The sequence below is a fragment of the Phyllostomus discolor genome, chromosome 9 (genome assembly GCF_004126475.2).
Source record: "Phyllostomus discolor isolate MPI-MPIP mPhyDis1 chromosome 9, mPhyDis1.pri.v3, whole genome shotgun sequence".
NCBI lineage: Eukaryota > Metazoa > Chordata > Mammalia > Chiroptera > Phyllostomidae > Phyllostomus > Phyllostomus discolor.
In genome coordinates this window covers 42,141,101-42,156,788 of record NC_040911.2, presented here as the reverse complement: position 1 = coordinate 42,156,788, position 15,688 = coordinate 42,141,101, and the positions used below count along the sequence as shown (strand labels likewise).

Genomic DNA, 15,688 nt, shown 5'->3' with positions numbered 1-15,688 from the left:
CAGTGAAGAAGTTAGTGGAGATAATAACCTTTAGCTCTGCCTGACACTACAGAACCTGTTCAGACTTCTGGAACAAAGATCTACATAAAAGTATGGCTATTAATTTCACATTATATTTTTACCTTTTTTATAATATATAATAATAAAAGTAAGTTTAAATTTTGATTATAAGTCCCCACAACTTGAGCAATGAGACTAGCAAAGTAGAAAACATTCCCACCTACCAGAAATAACTACAAGGTTCTTCTGATATTAAATTATTAATATTATGACAAAAAGAAAAGAAACCCTCCCTGTACACCTAGCAATGAGGGAACCAAGATGGATGCCACAAGCAATTCCTGTGATGTTGCTAGCTGTCTCCACTTCTCTTCCTGGCTCCTCTTAATGTCTTTTATATTCACCAACAGTCTAAGTTCTACAGACACAAAACAATTCATCATAAACATAAAACTCTAGGAAAGTGTTAATGCAGCAACTCAGCTCTCCATATCCACAACAACCAGGATATCATACAGCTGATATCCTAACCATTTTTTTAATCACCAAGTTGTTTTTCATGTTCTACTTTATTCAGGATAAAGCATACTTCAGAATGTGCATAATCATCCATGCTTTAGGGAAAATCTGAGGAATTATTTAAATAATTATTTAACACATTTTGATATAATGGTCTTCTTAGTTCACTATTATTATCCTGCAAACATAAAATTGGATGGAAATTTAAAAAGGAACCTATTTAAATTAACTTCAGTTCTTAAAGACAAAATATGGAGCACTTAAGAAAGATGTTAAAAATTTCATCTTGGTACCATGATAATAGCTTTCCTAGAAAAAGATTGGGGAGTGAGAACAGCTTGTAGAATAAAACACAAAGTCCCTTCTCTGCTTTGCTATGATAAACTATTAAGATTGGTTCATTTTAACTATAGTAGTTGAAAGTTTCTGGTTGCAATAAGTCTATTTAAGAACTTTTTGGCCTTTTATCTTTTTTCACTTCCACTAATTCAATATTTATTTTCATTTTATATCCAGATGTCACATTTTCTAAATTAAAATACAATCATGCTGACTCCCCCACCCCCATACACCCCCTGAGAAAAAAGTGATGAGCTTTACACAACTTGAAAGATAGAATGCACAAAGAAGTTGCTATTTCACCCTAGTAACAAAAAAACACAACAAGACAACAGTAGATGTGGGCAAGTGCTAGAGAAGCCCTCAGGGCTCTCAGCAGGAAGGAGCAGGAATTAAAAGGCTAAGCTTTTTAATGCCACAAGATTACCCTGAAGAGGCAGAGATAGGTCTTTGTTTTGAAATAACTGAAGACTTGGTTTATTAAAATATGACATACATACATTTTTTTATTATAGTAAAAATACTACACAAAAATTACCATCTTAGGCATTTTTAAATGATTTAGTAGTGTTAACTATATGCACATTGTTGTGTAATGTATCTCTAGAACTATTTTATCTTGCTAAACTGAAACTAACTTACCGAATAAAACTCTCTTTTTTCCCCTATTCTTAGGCCCTGACAATTACTTTTATACTTTCTGTTTCTAAGAGTTTGACTATAAAAGATACCTCATATAAGTGAATTTATACAGTATACATACTCTTGTGATTGGCTTATTTCACTTAGCATAATGTTCTCAACATTCATCCACATTGTAGTTGATCTCCTCTGCATAGTATTCAATGGTATGTATATGTCACCTGTACTTTACCCATTCATCCACTGATAGATATTTATATTGCTACCGTATCTTAATCCTTGTGAATAGCACTGCAATGAAACTATGTAATGAAACCATGTGCAATGATACCTATTTGAGTTCCTGCTCTCAGTTCTTTTGGGTATATACTGAGAAGTGGGATTTTTAGATCATGCAGTAATTCTATTATTAATTTTTTGAGGAACTACCATATTGTTTTCCATAGTGGTAGAACCATTTTACACTTTCACTAACAGTGCACAAGAGCTTCAGTTTCTCCACATTCTTGTCATTATCTGCTATTTTCTGTTTTTTTTTTTAATAGTGGCCACCTTAATAAATGTGAGGTGATATCTCATTGTTGTTTAGATTTTCATTTCCTTGATTTTTAGTGATGTTGAGCCTTTTTCCACATGCTCATTGACCATTTGTGTATCTTCCTTGGAGAAATAAATGTCTGTTTAAGTTCATGTCCTACTTTTTAATCTTGTTATTTTTGTCGTTGTTAACTTGTAGGTGTTCTTTGTGTATTGTAAATATTACCCTGTTATTAGATATATGGTTTACAATCTTTTCTCATGTTTTGTAGGTTGCCTTTCACTCTGTTGATTGTTTCCTTTCTTCACAGAGATTTTTAAGTTTGATGTGGTGCCATTTCTCTATTTTTGCTTTTGTTGCCTATGCTTTAGACATCATATTCAAGAAATCATTGCTAAACTCAATGCTATAAAGATTTTCCCTATGTTTTCTTCTAGGAGTTGTATAGTTTTAGTGCTTATATAGAATACTTTAAAGCATTTTGAGTTAATTTTCTGAATGTGGTTTAAGGTAAGAGCCTGACTTCATGACAGCATGAATAGATCTGGAAAACATTATGCTAAGTGAAATAAGCCAGGCAGTGAAAGACAAATACCATATGATCTCACCTATAAGTGGAACCTAATCAACAAAACAAGCAAGCAAAACATAACCAGAGACATTGAAATAAAGAACAGACTGACAGTAACTAGAGGAGATGTGGGAGGGAATAATGAGGGGATAAGGGGGAAGGGTTGTCAATGAACATGCATAAAAGACCCATGGACAAAGCCAAAGGGGGGTAGGATCAAGGGTGAGAGGTCAGGATGGGTGGGGTGATGGGGAGTGGTGGTGGGGGGAATGGAGACAACTATACTTGAACAACAATAATTTTTTAAATATTTAATATATAATAGAGAAAAAATTCATTCAAAAATAAGATGGAATAAATATTCTTGCGTTTCCCTCTCCCTACATACCAATTGTCAATCTCAAGGTGTGCTGTTAATACTTGACTATTATTTAATTGGAAACCTAGATCTAAAAGACTGCAACTGAGTATTCACCCCAAAATGAAAACAAAAAGAATTACTTGAGGTTCATGGCATGTAGTCAATACACATACAAAGAGAAAGAGGAAGAGCAAAGCTGGTTGGCAGGACACAGTCAGTCAGGGCAGATGTTTATACAGAGTGTAGTGGAATATCATGAAGAGCTCTATACAGATTTGTGTGTGCTCATTGTGGGTATTAGATCCCTCTATGGAACATTTCAAATAGGGAGCTCAGGAAGTGGGCCATCCCTGTTATTCCAGTTTTAGAAACTTCATGTTAAAACAAGAGTGGCATTTGGTGGAGTGATGCATGGGTGCCCAGTTATACCACAGGCACAGTATGGGGAGATAGTCAGTTTGGATCTCTGACCCACACTCATCTGGGCAACCCCTTCTTCCCAGCCTAGCATAAACTTAAAGGGTTTGTTTTTGTCTTAGGAGGAATCAAATTTCTTTTCATCTTCAAGCATCCCCATGTAGTTTACCATGCAGGTCTGCCCATGTATCAGGAGGGTACAACCATCTCTGGGCAGATGGTCGCCATGTATACTCCCATGGCTACAATGGTGGACACAGGGTGGGTCGGTGTCACAATAGGTGTCATGGACCAAGACCAGACCTGGTGGTGGTTCCCAGGCTTTGCTTCATCCACAGTAATTATTTCCTAAAAACACTCTCTGCCCCTATAACTTCCTTAGATTTTTTAAATACTTTTATTCAACATTTTTCCTTTTTGTTTCCCTGACTTGATAATTTGAAATGACTTATCTTCAAGTCATTTTTTTGCTGATTCTTTTTTCTATTTGACCCAGTCTACTGTTGAACTCTCCTAGTGAATATTTTATTTCAGTTATTGTATTATTCAATTCCTTAATTTCTGTTTTTTAAGAGTATATATCTCTTTGTTTACATTTTCATTTTGTTCATGTGTCATTTTCCTGATTTTGCTTAGTTGTCCATTTTTTCTTGCAGTTCATTGAATTTCTTTAAGATGATTATTTTGATTTTTTGTCTCATGATTCTCAGGTCTACATTTCTTTAAGCTGTTTCTGTGCTGGCTTGGGGGAGGGGCTCTCATGAGTGAAACTTTTCTTATCTATTTCAATGTGGCTGGTCTTGGCTTTGTACTTTCTTGGGTTACTGTGACTTTTTAACTGGTTCCTGGAATTCTCCTAAAGGGTTTTTAGACAATATATTGTTAAGTTGGTGTCTCTGTGGGGGAACAAAGTCTCGGGCTTCCTATTTTGCTAACTTGCTAAAGTTACACTTTTTTAAAGATTTTATTTATTTATTTTTTTAGAGAGAGAAGGGAGGGAGATAGAGAGAGAGAGAGAAACATCAATGTGCGGTTGCTGGGGGCCGTGGCCTGCAACCCAGGCATGTGCCCTGACTGGGAATGGAACCTGCGACACTTTGGTTCGCAGCCCGTGCTCAATCCACTGAGCTACGCCAGCCAGGGCTTAAAGTTACATTTTAAAAGTGCATTTATATTTGTGTTTGCTCCAGCAGAACATATACTAAAATTGGAACAATAGAGAGAAGATTACCATGGCCCCATGTGCAAGGGTAACACGCAAATTCATGAAGCATTCCATATTTTTTCCTAAATAAAAAAAGAATAAAAAGAAAAACATGTGCATTTATTTCCCTATTTGTAACCCTTACAATAGCCCTGGTAACTACTCTGCCTGAGGTGGTAATATTTCCTGTAATATTTAAACACCTTAAGGAAATTTAAATACACTATATTTATTCTTTAGATTATATTTATTCTAAATACATTATATTTATTCTGTTACTAGGCTTTAGTAACAGAAAGCCTAGTAACAGAGACATTTTATTCTTGCTTTCTGACATAGGAAATATGAGTTCTAAGAAGTTTATTAGCTTGTCTAAGGTTAGCAATCAGCTGGGATTCAGCCTTAGGCCTGTCTGGTTCTCAAACCCTTGTTTTCCTTAGTCTAACATACCCTGCTGTGGAGTGGTCTATTAGAAAAAAATGCATATTATTGAAATACATTCATGAAGGGCTTATTATTTATAATCTTCTGAAATACAAGTCAATGTAATTGTCAGTTTGAATTCTGTTTTTGTAATGCTTTAGGTGTCAACAAGATATTGGTTGGATTATTCCTTGACCTATATGCCTTTTGCTTACTAAGTTTAACTTTTTTTGTTAAAAATTTGGATTACTTTTGACTTTCTAGTAGGCACAACATTGTTATACTGTATTAACTTTAGTCAACACATCATTATTCTTATATAGACTTTTTCAGGAAAAGATTAGTTATTGGAAGGCAAGGAACTTGACATATATCCAAATAAAAGCAAATTCTTAAGGTTGTACTTAAATGATTACCATTTAGCTATTCTAGCTTTGCATTAAAAGCAACTAGAGCCCTGGCTGGCATAGCTCAGTGGATTGAGCGTGGGCTGCGAACCAAAGCACCACAGGTTCGATTCCCAGTCAGGACACATGCCTGGGTTGCAGGCCATGGCCCCCAGAAACTGCACATTGATACATTGATGTTTCTCTCTCTCTCTCTCTCTCTCTCTCTCTTTCTCCCTCCCTTCCCTCTCTAAAAATAAATAAAATCTTAAAAGAAATGAAGATGCTAACAGGTCTACCCCAGCCAGTGTGTGGCTCAGTGGGTTGGAGCCTCATCCTGTAAACAGAAAGGTTTACACACCTAGGGTGGGGGTTTGGTCCCCAGCCAGGGCACATATGGGAGGCAACCAATCAATGTTTCTCTTTCACATCAATGTTTCTATCTCTCTCTTTCTCCTTCCCTTCCCTTCTGTCTAGAATCAATTAAAAAAAATTTTAAAAACCAGTCTCAATGCAGAGTTTTTTTCCATACCTATTTAATTGCTTTCTCAAGGAGTCAAATGTCTTACAGGTATCTTATCATTAATCTTCACATCTCTTAACTTTTCCATGTAATTCTGATTAATGGGAATCAATAGTGCATGTTAATTATGCAGGCAAATGAAGTAGGCTGTATATCCAATAGATAAGAATCATTATGAGTTGCCAGCCTGGTTTCCCCACTTACCACTGTGTGACTCTAGGCAAAACCATTAACTTTTCTGTGCCTCAGTTTTCTCCATCTGTAAAATACATCTGGAAAGCAGTAGAACACATTTGTTTGATGAATACTAAGGTTTAAATACATTGAGCTGACAAGTGTTTGGAACATAGAGCTAAATCAATGAGTCTTAGCTGTTATTTTAGGGAAATATGGTATAAGTAGAACTGTTTTGCTCAATTTATTTAGGGAAAAATATATATTTGAATTCTTCTGAGGCATAGAATAAACTGTAAAAAGTGAGTAGCATATGGTATGAAATCAAATGAAATGTTTCTAAAATGTGTAAACGCTTAATAATTTTCAGCCTAGAAAGTATTGAACCAGTTTGTTTGATCTATGAACACATCATCTATCCAGATGTGAATGCTTTCCCCTATAGGGGAAAGCACATAAAACCTTTACTCAGGCATTTACAATCTACTTGGGGAAGGCCAACATGTTCCTAGAAAAAAATAAATAGAATATTAAGTGCCAAAATGAGTGGAAACAATAGGCATTCTGTGAAAGAGTGAGCATGGTGAACTGGAGTGGTATGGGGCAGCCTCATGGAGGACAACTGAATTTCAGGAATTTGACTAGAGAAGAGAAGATTTGATAAGTGAGGAGGTGTTGTGGTACAAATAAGCCAAAAGCTTTATAAACATCAGTAAATGTATGATTTTGTAGGCTTGTCTGAGTCTGATACCACAGTTTGGGGCACATGTGATGAAGAACTGTTATTCAAAGTATACAGAAAAAGTTCAAACTCAACAATAAGAAAACAAACAATTCTACTTAAAAAATGAGCCATAGAGTTAAATATTCCCCTCACCAGAGAGAATGTACAAATGGCACATAAACATGTAAAAAGAAGCTCTTCATTTTATGTTACCAAGGACACGCAAAGAAGGAAGGTGGGAGGGGATAATTGGGAGGAAGGGGTGAAGTGTTCACAGGAATAACTATAAAAGACACATGGTCAAAACCAAGGAGGGGGGTGGAATCAGGGGAGAGAGGTGAAGATGGCTGGGGTGGGGGGAAAAGGCAGACAACTGTATTTGAACAACAATAAAGGAAAAAACACCAATAAAATGCTCTTCTGCATCTATTAAAATGGCACAAATCTGGAACACACCAAGTGCAGGTGAGAGGTGGAGCAGCACATCTCATGCATTGCTGGTGACAATGCAATACAGCTACTGTGGAAGACAGTGTGATAGTTTCTCACAAATCTAGATATACCCTTCCCCTGCTATCCAGCAGTCACACTCCTTGTTTTTTACCCATAGAAATCAAAATCTTGTGTCTACAAAAAATCTACACACAGCTGTTATGGCAGCTTTGTTTATAATTGCTAAAACTTGGAAGCAACCAAGATATCCTTTAGGAAGTGGATGGGTAAGTGAACTGTGGTACATCTAAATAATGAAATATTATTCAGAGCTAAAATGAACCAAGCTATCAAGACATTGAATGACACACTGGAACTTTAAATGACACAGGGAAGCCAGCCAATCTGAAAGGCTATCTACTCTTTGAATCCACTTATATGACATGTTGGAAAAGACAAAACTATGTAAGCAGTCAAAATATCAGGTTAAAAACTGACAGTAACCAGAAGGGTGGGGGGAGGGTATAATGGGGGAAAGGGGGGAAGGAGAGTCAAGAAACATGTATAAAGGACCCATGAAAAAAACCAAAGTGGGTAGGATTGAGGGTGGAAGGTAGGGTTGGGTGGGGGAGGGGAATGTGGTGGTGGGGGGAAATGGAGACTACTGTACTTGAACAAAAATTTTAAAAAAGGGTCAGATTAAGGGGGTTAATGGTGATGAAAAGGCAGAGCACAGAGGATTTTTAGGATAGCACAAGTACTCCATATGACAGTATAATAATAGTATAATTTGCTAAACCCATGGGATGTACAACAAGAAGATTGATGGTAATGTAAACAGAAACTTTGAATGATAGTGACGTGTCAATGCAGATTTGGCAATTGTAACAAATACATTCTTCTGGTATGGGACGCGGGCTCTGGGAATGGCTGTGTGTGAGGACAAGGCGTATAATGGAATTCTTTGTACTTTTCAGTTTTGCTGTGAACCTAAAACTGCTAATTTTTTAAATAATTAAAATAATTTAAAAGAAAAGTATGAAAGTATAGAACAGCATAAAGAAAATAAAAATCACATAATTTTATTACCAGAGAAATGTCGCTGTCGCTGTCTTCCTATTTCTGTATCTTTGTCCTCTCTGTCTTTCTGCATGTGTAGTTTTTTATACCCTTTCCCGCGCAAATGTACATGTTTTTTCCAAAAAATTGCAATTATGTTGCCTGTATTGTTTTGTATTTACCTTTAAAATATATTTTGGGTGTTTCTTTCATCACATTAAGCATTCTGTTATAGTATACTTTTTAATGAGTAAACTCAGCTTGCTTGAAAAATGCAGGAAAAGAACCTAAAAAGGCATTAGGATCAAATAATGTTTTTGTTCATTTTAAGAGTAACCAAAACATATTTATGGGCTTAGGACTGAGGGAAATGAATCCATAAGTTGACTGAAGAGAAATATTTATTAAATAAATGAAGATAGAGATGAAATAAGTCAGGGAGAGCCAGGCTATAGGACAGTGGGATTTAGCCTTAGGAATCAGCAGGCACATTTTCAGATGGAAACAAATGTACTTTAAGTTGCATGGTTGGTGATGAGAGCTCTGGCTGGTGTTTATGTTTGCAATAAGCTGAAGGTAAAGTCATTTCTAACAAATAGGAAAAAGAGAAGTTAATTTCAAATAGTAATTGAAACTTGGCATTATTCTTTAAGGCAGAGGGCTAGATAATTAAAAAGGAGATGAAGCCATCATAAACTGGTACTCTACCTGAACTTGGAACACTTGGATATACCAATGATTCTATAGATATTGCTGAGAATTTGTTGCTACATAGATTTTATTTAAATAAATTATTTGAATTTATTTGATCTCCCTGTTCTCACACTGTGGATTTTTAAAATACTCTAAAATTTACCTGAAGAAGTCCTTTGTTGATTGGTTTGGTTATGAGGAAGGAGAGATAAATGTATCTTATTTCTGTGCAACTTTTTATTTTCTCCATAGACATATGACACTCTGACCTCTTATCTCTAGGTATTATAATAAGGCTCAGACTTTTCAAAGATATCATACTATTCAACTGAATTATCCTAATTCCTTATTCAGAGCTACATAACAATAGACTTAAATATCAGCCCTTTAATCTTTGTTTGTTTGCATTAGTTGATGTTTAGGAAGTTCCTAATGAAACATTTACACTATGTATATAATAAAAATATTGACTGATAAGAAATAAATGCTGAGTATTTTCCAGTCTTGTGTCTCTGTGACCTAGAAATTTCTGTTTGTTTTTGTTATATATTCAGGCTGATTCTGTAGTCATGGTAGCAAAATGGTTCCAGTACATATTTCTTTGTTGAGTTGGCCAAAACCATGAACTATGGTCCATCTGACACTGACCTTGGAAACAGGAAATTCCTATACTATTCTCAGGTCTGCAACAAAGTAGGTGTGTGGTTTTGGCAAGTTATGTTTCTTCACTTGTGGCTTTACTTGATGAAATGATTCAACTTGATTGTTTTTATGGTACCATTCAAAGTCCTGAATTTCATACCTATATTTAAATTTGGTTGTAGATTGCCCACCATGACACTACTGTGTAGATTACATCAGAGGGCCCAATGGAAAATGACCACTGAAATGCACCCTGAAGTGACTTCAAGAGTAAAATTGCTACTGGGAGTGTTGGTGTCTTATAAACACAATCAGTGGTTTTAAAGGTCAGCTATGCAAAGTTACTTACATTATGAATACGATTCTTTGAATATCAGATAATCCTCATATGACACTGGCTGAGTGTAACTGAAGAAGATTGTACAGTACCCAATAATCCTAGGAAATGGTCACACTGTACTAAAGGAAATTAAGGCAACAAAAGCAATCAATTATGAGTCACCGCAGTGAGGTGGAAGGAAAGGTTGAAATGACATTTCCAATTTAGGAATTTTATTCATAGTCACTGAAACTTCCCAAGACTGTTTAGTTTTGGACTTACATGTTTTGGACATATTCTGAACTTCAAATCAAATTTACCTAAGGGCATTATGTACTTCTATTCATTCCTTTGAGCTTATACAGTATGTCAGGGAAAACAAACTGATATTTTTTTGGGAAAAACACAAAGATATATTCCCCACCTATTAAGGACTAGCTGGATGTTTAACTTACATATAGTGACTTATTGACAACATTATTCATTTCAAACAAAGAACTTAATGAATGAGACAACTCTAAGTACGTAATTCTAGAATACAACTTATATTTGAATATATTTCTATGTAGAATTTCTCTTGAGTAAATGCTGTTTCTGGTGTTGGTATGAAAACAAATACCCCTTTTATTCCAGAAAGATAATCTTACTGAGAAAAGGCATCAGATGATTAAAAACTTGTTTTCTAATATACCACTGTAATAAGGATATTCATGTAATCAATCAGTGAAATACACTGGGAACTCTTACATCTATTAAGGAACAGGGGACCAGCTGCATATTCTCCCAGATTACTTCATAAATACTTAATAACACATTCTATCATCTGGCTATTTAGTTTACAGCCATTTGGTCTGAATCTTATTTGCAATTGTGCCAACAATTTCTAAACCACTTCTGTCAGAACAAAGAACCTTTGTCTTGCAAAAAATAAAACAAGAAGTCCACCAGAAATTCATGAATGTTTTACCCCTTTATAGTTTTAGGAGGGTGGATAACAGGAAAAAAAACTCCTCTGTGGAATTTCTTTAGAAGAAATTGAAATAAAATGTAGAGAATAATTTGCTTATCAAGTTATTGTTATACATGCTTGCAGAAAATTTCCATGGCAAAATTAGTAAATAAATGAAGGCAACTACTTGAAAATTTTGTCAATATAGCTGCTCTTAGGGGACTGCCTTCCAGTCAGCTTGTCCAAAAATAGAAATGAACAGGGATAGAAAGATTTGTAGACTTTCTATCCATTTTTTCATCAGAGGAATGTGGGCCTTCTTATTGTTAATATTTGATCTCTGCAAACTGTGGGAATGCCTGGCCTCTTAACAGCTTGCTGAAAAGCCAGACAAACTCACAAAGTTCCTGTCATTTGTCTCACAAGCCTCTTATTTGATTCTTTGGGTTAAAATGCCCTGTGGAAGCCAAAATTTCATAACCTTTTGTACTTACTGGGATTTAAATCTTTTAACAATCTACAAATTGAATTATTAAATAGTAATATAGACAGGGTTTGCAGACTAAATTGTGCACCTTTGTTACTTTTTTACTTTGTCTCTTCCAGTTATATCTAACCAATCATAAACCCAGACTAAAATAATAAGAGGAAATTATTGCAAACTAGCCAGCTGGACTTGAGAAGTGCATCATAAAAACTTGTTTCATATATTTTTCTGTATGAGTCTAAAATGCTTTTCTAACTGCTTGATAAGCCCTGGGACAAGCTCTCCAAATCTAATTGTTTCTCCATGTTCCTTTTATAGTAGACTGGAGATCTGTTTGCTGAAGTACCTAGAGGGGCATTTTGCCAGGAGCTGCAGGTTCTGGTCCTCCTGGGCCATTCCTGAGGAGTAGTTAGGCAATGGGCTGCCAAATGGAATAAAAATGTTTATGTTTTTATGAAATGAATTGTCACAGGCTGGGAATAATATATGTGAGGGCACTTTGTACATCCAAAGGGTGGGAGCCCATTAAAAGGGAGTGTTATATCTGAATATTTAGTACCATAAATAGTTTTTCCCTTTAAAAAATTTCCCTACTTTCCCCCCAGAGGCTCTAGTTGGAAATTCAATCCAATTCTTAGACATCTACTGAATATCTACTGTGCAAAATGCATCATGGTGGATAGAAAGTAGAAGAAGCTGCCTTCTTTGTTTTTTTTTAAGATTTTATTCATTTATTTTTTAGAAAGAGGGGAGGGGAATGAGAAAGAGAGGGAGAGAAACATAAATATGTGGTTGCCTCTTGTGTGCCCCCTACTGGGGACCTGGCCCACAACCCAAGCATGTGCCCTGACTGAGAATTGAACTGGCGACCCTTAGGTTCCCAGATTGGTATTCAATCCACTGAGCCATACCAGCCAGGGTGAGGCTGCTTTCTGATTTTAAGAAGCATGCAATGAAATAGAGAAAGAAGCAAATGCTTATTAAAGTGAGTATAAAGCATAGTGACTAATCATTAAAATTCCTTGCAATATCTCCCAAAATATATACTTATCCTTCCACAGTACTTGACACACACACACACACACACACACATATACACATTTAATTACACACTCAAAGCTTACTTTGTCCTCCAGAGAAGAGACTAAGGCTTCTTGCTGTCCATTTCATCTCCAGTACTTAGCATAGACTGACATAGTACTCAATAACTGTTTGATAATTACATTGACCTAAGTTCTTTATAAGCCATTCAGATTTGATATTTTAATGATAACTATAGTTTTATTTGTAGGAACTGAGAAAAATCATTAGGGGAGTCAGGAGAAACTTTAGTTATTTCCATGTTGGCTACTGGAGTAGGTGTTAAGTAGGATGGAAGTCTGTCCACTATAGAAAAAGCCTGTTGTTTTTGCCTGTACCCATCCATTTCCCCTTCTACTAACATATTCTAATTCTGCTTTTGCTTTTAGGAGTCACTTGTTCATTGTATATCATCTTCTTGGCCTGTCAATTAAGATGACTCACACGCCCAAGCTACTGAATGCTCATGCCACTCAGATAATGTCCCTGGAGTTGAGTCTTTGTACTGAGTAACCCAGAAGATTTAACTGGAGGGATTCATCCTGACTCTTAGTTTTCGATTGCTATTATAACAAATTACTCAAACTTAGTAGTTTAAAACAAAGCAAATTTATTGTCTTACAAGGTCTAGAGGTCAGAAGTTTGACACAGGTTTCATTGAGATAAAATTAAGATATTGACAGGGTTGTACTCCTTTCTGGAGACTCTAGGTAAGAATCCACTTTCTTGCTTTTTGCAGCTTCTAGAAGTTGCCTGAATTTCTTGACTCATGGCCCCCTTCCTCCATCTTGAAAGCAAAAGGCATGTCCTCACATTGCATATCTCTGACTGTTTTCATTATTACATATCTGACTCTGCTTCTCTGCCTCCCTTTACCATTTTTAAGGACTCTTGTGACCACCTTGGGCTCACCTGAATAATCTGGCATCATCTCCTTATGTTAAGGTCAGCTAATTAGCAATTTTCATTCCATTTGCAACTTTAATACTCCTATACCACAAAAGGTGACACATTCACAGGTTTTAGGAAACAGAATACAGGCATTTTGAGGGGGCATTGTTTTGCCCTCTACACTGAGGACTGGTTTTTAGAATTCTTTTCAGATTCTGTAAAACTACATTTTGTCCTTCCAACAAATTTGCTCATTTTGTTTACTTTAGGTAGAATTGACTTTGCTTTGCTTTTGAACAAACAATCCAATTTGATTCAATGCTTGTTAAAGTCTCTAGCTGATAAATGAGGCAGTTATCAAAGAAGTGACTTCAATCTCATTCTGCTTCTGACCTTGCTTCCTTTCCTGTTCTATTTTCAACAGGACATAGCAGTAAGACAAGGTTTTGAAGAGCCTTGTAGCTAGGAATCTGGCAGTTCCTCAGAAATAGATCCAAGGTGGAGATTTGGGGTTGAAATCTTCCATATGAAGGTGATGAGAAGTCTACAGCTCAACCTACCTCTCATACATAGCAGTGAACAGGACTTCATCATATTTGTTCATGCAGAAAAGATGGGATGGATTAGGAAATATTTAAAACCAAGTTTACAAACATAGAAATGTAGACATTTTTTATTGTATACCTGCTGTATTAAAAGATATGAGCCATCAAAATTGATTTCTGCAAACTAGTATCTTTTTGTTTCTTATCTGTCCTTACCTGTTCACTTATGTACTTATCTGTGATAATAATATAGCCACTTGGTTTTATTTTCATTAAAGTTAACATAATATATATACAATTTTCCATCCTTCACTTTTATCTTGCTTATATTTATATATTTGAATATGATTTTTGTAAACAGAAAATAGGCACTGCTTTTAAAAAATCTAATCTGATAAATTCTGTCTTTTAATTGGGCTGTTTAGGCCATTTATATGAAATGCAATTGTTTATATCATTAGGTTTAAATTTATTTTGCTATTTTTGGTTTGTCCAAACTTTTATTTTTGTTCTTCTTTTCCTAGTTTTTGCCTTGTTTTGGATTAATTGATTACTTTTATGATTCATTTTTCTTCTTTAACTGATTTATTAGCTATAACTTTGTTGCTTTATAGTTTTCATAAAATTTAGAAGAATTTTGACCATTTAAAAAGTTAAGGCATTATTTTTTAAAAAGAAGTTTCAGATTCATAGTGAATCGAGGGGAAGGTACAGATTTCTCATGCACTCCCTGTCTTCCTTCAGTGCTTCCCCCATGATTGGCATTTCCAGTAGAGTGGTACATTTCTACAATTGATGAACCTCCATTGATTGACCCATCATAATCAAACAAAGTTCATAGTTTATGGTTCAGTCTTGGTATTGTACACTCTATGGATTTAGGCAATGTATAATGACACATATCCACCATTATGGTATCATACAGAGTATTTTAATGCCCTAAAAGTGTTCTGTACCTTACCTATTCATTCTTTTTCCTACCCAAACCCTGATAACTGCTGATGTACGGTGTTTACTGTCTCCATAGTTTTACCTTGACCAGAATGTTAGATAGTTGGAATCACATGGTTTGTAGCCTTTTCAGATTTGTTTCTTTCTCTTAGTAATGTGAAAGTAAGATTTCTCCATGTCTAGTCATAGGTTGAAGCTCTTTTTTTTTTTACCCTGAATAATATTTCATTGCCTGGATATACCACAATTATTGACATATCTATTTGCCCACAGAAGCATATTTTAGTTGCTTCCAAGTTTTGGCAATTATGAATAAAGCTGCTATAAACATTTGTGTGCAGATTTTGTGTGGACATAAGATTTTGACTCCTATGGGTAAATATTATACCAAGGATGTGATTGTTGGATTGTATGGTAAGACTATGTTCAGTTATGTAAGAAACTGCTAACCTGTCTTCCAAAGTGGCTGTGTATCATTCCCACCAGCTATGTATGAGAATTCCTATTTTTCCACATCTCACCAGCATTTGTGCTGTCAGTCTTCCAGATGTTTGCCATTCTAATAATCATGAAGTAGCATTTCATTGTTATTTTAATTTGCATATCCCTAATGACATATGTTGAAGAACTTCTTTTTGTATGCTTATTTCCCATCTGTTTATCTGTAGTGAGGGATTTGCTTTGGTATTTGACCCATTTGTTAAATAGGGTTATTTGTATATAAGCATGCATAATCAACATGTTGTTAAAATTATTTTTTGAGGAAACTGTTATCTGTTAGATAAATTAAGAAAAAATAGAACATTTATTTTGCCTTCA

General features: G+C 35.4%; 1 non-coding gene across 1 annotated transcript; it reads left to right on the top strand.

The window, feature by feature from the left end:
• Window positions 1-4,566: 4,566 nt before the first annotated feature.
• Window positions 4,567-4,672, top strand: LOC114507119. The gene has a single exon (XR_003685397.1). It is a non-coding gene; the product is annotated as a U6 spliceosomal RNA (small nuclear RNA).
• Window positions 4,673-15,688: the final 11,016 nt, after the last annotated feature.